Genomic DNA, 6935 nt, shown 5'->3' with positions numbered 1-6935 from the left:
TTGGTTATGGTTTACCAAAGGAAAACCTCTGCCCTGTGAAGGTACTTAGCCCAAGGTGGTAAGAGGTATGTGTCCCTCTGCTGGTTTCCCTGGTAACTGATGAGCCCATCTGCTGTCAATTCCCCCTTTAACTGGTAGCCTCCCTATTCCGCCCAGAGTGAAGAATGCTGCTACTGCTGCTGCTGCCTTCTGCCTGCCATCGGCTATCTAGAGTGGGATGTCTCTCCAGGACCACTTTGCTTCTGACGTGAAAGATCTCCCATCTATTAAACCATGAATGTCTCTGTCCCTGACTCCGGGCTCTTTCTATAGCCCTGAGGCTGAGGAAGTACAGGGCTTGCAGGGGTGAGAGGTGCAGCCCAACACCATCTGCAGGGCAGTTTGCTGGCCAGATTTGATGATTCATTTGTAGGGGTTTACTAGACTCATGCACATTTGCCAGGCACTCATGAGACCTTGGGGACACTGAAACAGTAATGTCAACACCCAGATCCTAGAGGAATTCCCGACAGGTGTTCCACTTGAGGGGAGTGGTAATGAGCATGGCCCAGTGCACTTGTGCTAGACATAATCAGTGAGCAGGTGCAGAAGGGAGGGAGGGACATTCACTCACTTCATGAGGCCATCCTTCTCACCACTGCCTCTGAAAAATCCAGGGAAGGAAGAGACAATATGCCCTCAGAAGGTAAATGGCCTGTACACCGTAAACTACAAACCACTGCTGAAAGAATTTAACAAGGAACAAAGAATTGAAATGACATATCATATTCATAGACTGGAGAATTATTATTGTTGACATTTCTACACTACGCAAAGGTAAGTATAAATTCATTGTAATACCTATCAAAATCCCAATGTCATTTTCAAATAAATAGAAAAAAAAAAGATCCTAAAATACATATGGAACCACTAAGGACTCCAAACAGACAAAACAATCCTGAGAACAAAGAACATAGATGGAGGCTTCTCACTTCCTGACTTCAAAACACATTACAAAGCCACAGGACTCAAAACTGTATGGTACTGACATAAAAACAGATACATAGGCCTAAACACCAAAATAAATAAACCCCAAGAGAACTCATAGATACATGGCCAAATGAAATTCACCAACCTTCTAAGACAACAAATAGGGAAAGTATAGATTTTTCAACAGTCAATAGCATGAAAATATAATTACAGAAAGATTACAAACATATATCAGAAAAGGAGCTAATGTCCAAAACATCTAAGAAAAACACTACAACTCAAATGCAAAATAAGGTAAGAAATTAAAAAGGATAAATAACTGGGTTCAGAAATGTGCAAAGACTTAAATAAGACATTTCCTGAAAAAGACATACAAATGGCTAACAAATACAGGAAAAGGTTCTCAACCTCACTAATCATCAGGGCAATGCAAATCAACACCTCATACCTGTTAGGCTGTGTATTATAAAGAAAAACATTAACAGTTTAAGTCAAAGATGTGGGGAATTTGAAACTTTGTACACTGCTGGTGGGAATGTAAAATGGTACACCTATTAGGAAAAAGAGTATGGGGGTTCCTTATAAAATTATAAACAGAATTATCATATGATTCAACAATCACAGTTCTGGGTATATATCCAAAGGAAATTAAATCAGTATCACAATGAGATGAACTTAGGTTCATTGCAGCATTTTCCACAATAGCCTAGATATGCAACCAACTTCACAAAACAAGTAAGTGTGCTATGCCTGAGCTAAACTTAGGTACTTCAAAACAACTCCATAAGTCTCTTAGCCCCTTAGAGAGGATGAAAGAAATATTAGAGTTAAAAGTAATTTGTCCCAATTCCCTTATCTGGAATACTGAAACAAAATTCTACAGCAGAGGAATCCTCATAAACACACAGCACCTGCCATGGGTTTACCCCAGCCTTGGAAGAACTGGGAAGGATAAGACCAAGGCAGGCCTGAGGAAAGGTCAGAGGGTAGGCAGGACTGGAGTGTGGGGAGCAGGGGCAGGGCTTTCTGGAAGGAGCAGAGGGTTGTAAGAAGAGCAGTGACCCTGGGTCCTGCTGCACTGAGTCTCTGTCCTGGGCCTGGTCAATTCCAGGAGACCAGGTTAGCAGGGCTGTGAGAGCCAGTGTGTGAAGCGACCCCAGCAGCCCCTTCACACAGTCCTCTAGAATTCCTGCAGGCCATGAAGGGTCTTTAGGGGCAGCAGGACGTGGAGCCCTCTCAAATGGAAGCATGTCAGCACATCAGCCTTGGGAGGTGCTGAGGCTGAAATGAGGAGACTGAGCACATGCAGTGATCCCAAAGCATGTGTTCTGTGACTCATCCACCTCTGGGAGTGCAGTTTCCTTGAGGAATAAACAGTGAGGACAAAAGTAAGGTGAAGCTACAAGTCCTGAAAGTGTAGAGGGAGAGAGTTCAAGTCTCATCCACCACCTGACACTCACTATAAGAACTTGTTCTCCAGTGTCAAATGACTATGAGAGTTTTGTTCCCAATAGGATATGGCCATCATACGTGAATGTAAAAAGGAAACCAAAATCCTTGGTGCAAAATACCCTCCAGATACCAAACAGAAACGAACCTTTCATGTTTGGCAGTGAAAAAGCAATGAAAGAGTAGTCTTGTGAGAAAGAAAATTTCTGAATGGCAAAGCAAGAAAAGATGACTATAAGCACAGTACAGACAAAGGACATGGACACAATAAGTCTAATATATCATTAAAATTTGGAAAGAGCAAATCTGAATTCTAGACATATTTCCTTCTTCTTCCTGATTTCATATTCACCTTCCTTAGTTTTTAAAGAAGTGGGTGAAACCCAAGTTTTCTAGGAATTGCCTTGCTTTAGATCCTACCTGAGAGTTGTTCCCTACGTGAATTGTCATCAGCATCACTGCTATATATGCTCTCCAAAATGCATTCTGTAGAAACACAACCATGAGCATAAAGTTATTATACAAGTTGACCCACCCATTTCTCCTACTCGACTTGCTGGCTCACACAGCATCACCCTGGTCTTCCCTCCAGGTTCTCAGACCTCCCCTGTGCTCTGTGCAGACAGAGTCCTTCAATAACATATTGATCACAGTTGAAAATTTCAAATGAGGGAGAGATGCTGAGAAAATCACCTTTCGACCCCTCATTTCTATAGACCCATTTATAGCTTTCACCGTCAACCTTACCAACCTGAAATTCCAGATGTTACAGACACACTTGAAACATGGCTAGTGTGACCAAGCAATTGTGTGTTTTTTGCATTTTTTAATAGAATGAGTTAATTATTGTTTGAAATAAATTAGTTATAAATAGACACATTTGGTTAGTGGCAACGACCCTGGAAAGCTCAACTACAAGAAATCGAAAATGAGAAGGAGGCAACCAGCCACCCTTCCCATGGTTGTTCTTTACTGCAGAAAATTTGATGGTCTGATCTGATCATTCGAATATAGGTATATCTTGGGCTCTTGGACCCACGCCAGGCATTGGGAGAGTCCTTGTGGACACTGAAATAGTACAGTCAACACTCAGATCCAAGAGGAATTCCCAGCAAGGGGCCCACTTGTAGACAGAGGTGAAGGGCATGGCCCAGTACACCTGTATTAGACATAATCAGAGAGTAGGTGCAGAGGGGAGGGAGGGATTTCACTCTCTCCATGAGTCCATCCTTCTCACCCCTGACTCTAGAAGACCTGGGGAAGGCAGTGGATAAGGCCCCGTAGGAGGTGAAAAATTTGTATACTGAAAACTACAGGACATTGCGGAAAGAAATTACAGAAGAGACAAGTAATTGGAATGACATACCATGTTCATAGACTGCATTATTAAATACTGTTGGCATTTCTATACTACATAAAGGGATGTACACATATATCGCAACAACCCACAAAATTCCATGTCATTATTATAGAAGTGGACAGAATCCTAAAATACATATGGAACACCCACAAGTAGATAAAACAATCTTGAGAGCAAAGAGCAATGATGGAGATTAACACTTCCTGAACTCAAAACACATAACAATGCCACAGTAGTCAAAACAGTCTGCTACTGGAATCAAGACAGTGAGATAGACCAATGAAATTAATAGAGAGACCTCAAATAAACGCACATATATATGGCCAACTGATCTTTGCCAAGGTTCTAAGATTACCAAGTGAAGAAAGGATAGTCTCTTCAACAATCAACAGAATGAAAAGGCAACCTATAGGATGGGAGGAAATATGTGTAAACCTTGTATCTGAATAAGAGACCAATATCCAGAATATATAAGAAACTACTACAAGTCAATTTCAGAAAAACAGCGGGCAAATAACTGAGTTTCAAAATGGGTAAAAAGCTTCACTAGACATTTCTCCATAAAGACATACAAGTGGTCAATCTACACATGAAAATTTGCTCACCATCGCTAAGCATCAGGGAAATGGAAATCAAGCCACAAGGAGATATCACTCACACCTGTTAGGATGTGTATTATAAAAAGACAATTAGGGCTTCCCTGGTGGCACAGTGGTTGAGAGTCCGCCTGCCGATGCAGGGGACACGTGTTCGTGCCCCGGTCTGGGAGGGTCCCATATGCCGCTGAGCGGCTGGGCCCATGAGCCATGGCCGCCGAGCCTGTGCGTTTGGAGCCTGTGCTTCACAACAGGAGAGCCCACAACAATGAGAGGCCCGTGTACTGCAAAAAAAAAAAAAAAAGAAAAAGAAAGAAAGAAAATTAATGGATGCTGGCAAAGATGTGAAGAAGTGGAACATCTGTACCCTGTTTTGTACCCTGTAGCAATGTAAAATGTTGTAGCCATTATGGAAAACAGAATGGATGTCCCCAAAATTTATTAAGAGAACTATCATAAAATCCAGCAGTCACTCATTTAGGTTTATATACAAAGGAGATAAAACAAGAATGTCCAAGAGATATCTACAATCTCATGTCCATGGCAACATTATACACAATACACAACATAGGAAAACTGCCTAGTGTCCATGGGAAGATGAATTAATAAAGAAAATGTGGTGTATACATACAGTGGAATGTCATTCAGTCTTTGAAAAAGAAGGAAATCCTGCCATTTGCAGCAACATGAAAGAACTCGGAGGACATTTGTAAGAGTGAAATAAGCCAGTCACAGAAGGTCAAAAACTGAAAGAAAACTCCGAGAAGCAGAGAGTAGAAGGGTTGTTCCAAGAGCTGGCAGGAGGTTGACATGGGAAGTCTCTGTTCAATGGTTAGAATGTGTTATTTCAAAATGGAACAGTTCTAGACACATGCTGTACAACAAGGTGCATGTAGTCAACAGGACTGACTGGACATTGCAAAACTTGTTAAGACGTTGGATTTCATCGTATGTGTACTTTTACAACAATAAAATATACATATGTAAAATAAATACAAAGTGGAAAAAGGGGAAAAAAGAGGAAAAATAAGGAAAGGGAGTCAACAGAGGGAAAGAAGAAAGCAGGAAGGGTCTCGAATGTACACAGGTATCAGGAGATAATGGGAGAGAAGCTCCTTCCCCAGGCTTTAAAGAAGACATCTCTCCAGAGTTCACTCCAGCAAGAGGGGGATGTCCTTTCTCTTCCCCATTCAACCAGAAGTGCCAATAGCATCCTAAGTGTGGCCCAGGCTGTGCTCACGTGGACACTTTTCCTTGATCTCTAAACCAACCACCCCTGACTCCCCATGGCTCTGGTGCCCTTCCTCTATCTCCTTCCACTTCTCTAAAGCATTTCCCTCTTCAAGTCCAGCCCGAAGCTCCAATCCTGTCCTCACACGTGGGGTCCACTGGGCGGGTCTCTGAGTTCTTAAGAGCCTCCCTGTGAGTAGCAGGCACTGAATCGCACACCAGGGTTCCCCTCAGCACCATCAGGAAACTACGACCTAGGGATTCAGGATTTCTAGAACAACTTTACTCATACACAGTCTCTTGGGTAAACAAGTGACATTTGTCAATAAAACATTTTCAGTTTTTTCTTTGGTGGGGAAAATATTGACACATATAAGGCAATCATATTCTATTAAAGTATGTATTTCTCAAAGGACTCACTATCGAAAAAAATTTTTTAAGTATAACTTTCCATGTTTTAATTGACTTTACTCCCAGACTTGTTTGCTTGCAAAAGCCTTCAGAAAATACCAAGAACCTACTTCATCGGGCAGTTTGCACAGCAACATGAGTGGAGATACTCTTGTCACACTGCTTGGTTTCTCTGTCCCACCTTGCAAAGCACAAACTCCTCTCTGCCCTCCTGTGAAGGGAGCCCGTGCCCACCCTGAGCGCAATCCCTGGGGTAGATCTCTTGGTTCTGTCTTCACTGTATGCAGTGTTTCTTGCCCAGCACACAGAAACAGGGCCGGCACAAGTGATGGAAGACAGACTTTCCACAGGAGAAGGACATTTCGTTTCCTTAGCACAGAATCTGATAGTGAATACTAGCCTCAAAAGAGAAAGGTGGAGTGAATTTCCTCCATCTACTCCTGGAGGATCCTTCTTTCTCGGACTCCTTCAGAACTGGGTGTGGCATGTGGGTACAAGCATGGGCTCCCTGCAAAAAGAAGGAGGCCTGCCAGCACTAGGTGCTTCAGGTAAGGGGGGAAGTCTCATCCCGATGCTCTAATTGGAAACAGTTAGAATAAGGGAAGTGGCAGAGAGATGTATCATAACCATTCAGAATGCTATGAGACCTACTAAGAGATGAGATTTCTTATTAAATGAAGTTGTAATTGAACCAGTAGTAGGGATTCTGAAACCCAGTTTTGTTCACTAAGAATCCAGCCATGGAGCAACTAAGTCCGTGCACCACAACTACTAAGCCTGTGCTCTAGAGCCCGCAGGTCAAGGCCAAGATGTGGGGAATTGGAAACATTGTACACTGCTGGTGGGAATGTAAAATGGTGCCGCTATTATGAAAAACAGTTTGGGGGTTCCTTTTAAAATTATAAACAGAAATATCATAT

This window comes from Hyperoodon ampullatus, assembly GCF_949752795.1.
Source record: "Hyperoodon ampullatus genome assembly, contig: scaffold_370, whole genome shotgun sequence".
NCBI classification, from domain to species: domain Eukaryota; kingdom Metazoa; phylum Chordata; class Mammalia; order Artiodactyla; family Ziphiidae; genus Hyperoodon; species Hyperoodon ampullatus.
Note: the sequence above shows the minus strand (reverse complement) of the source record.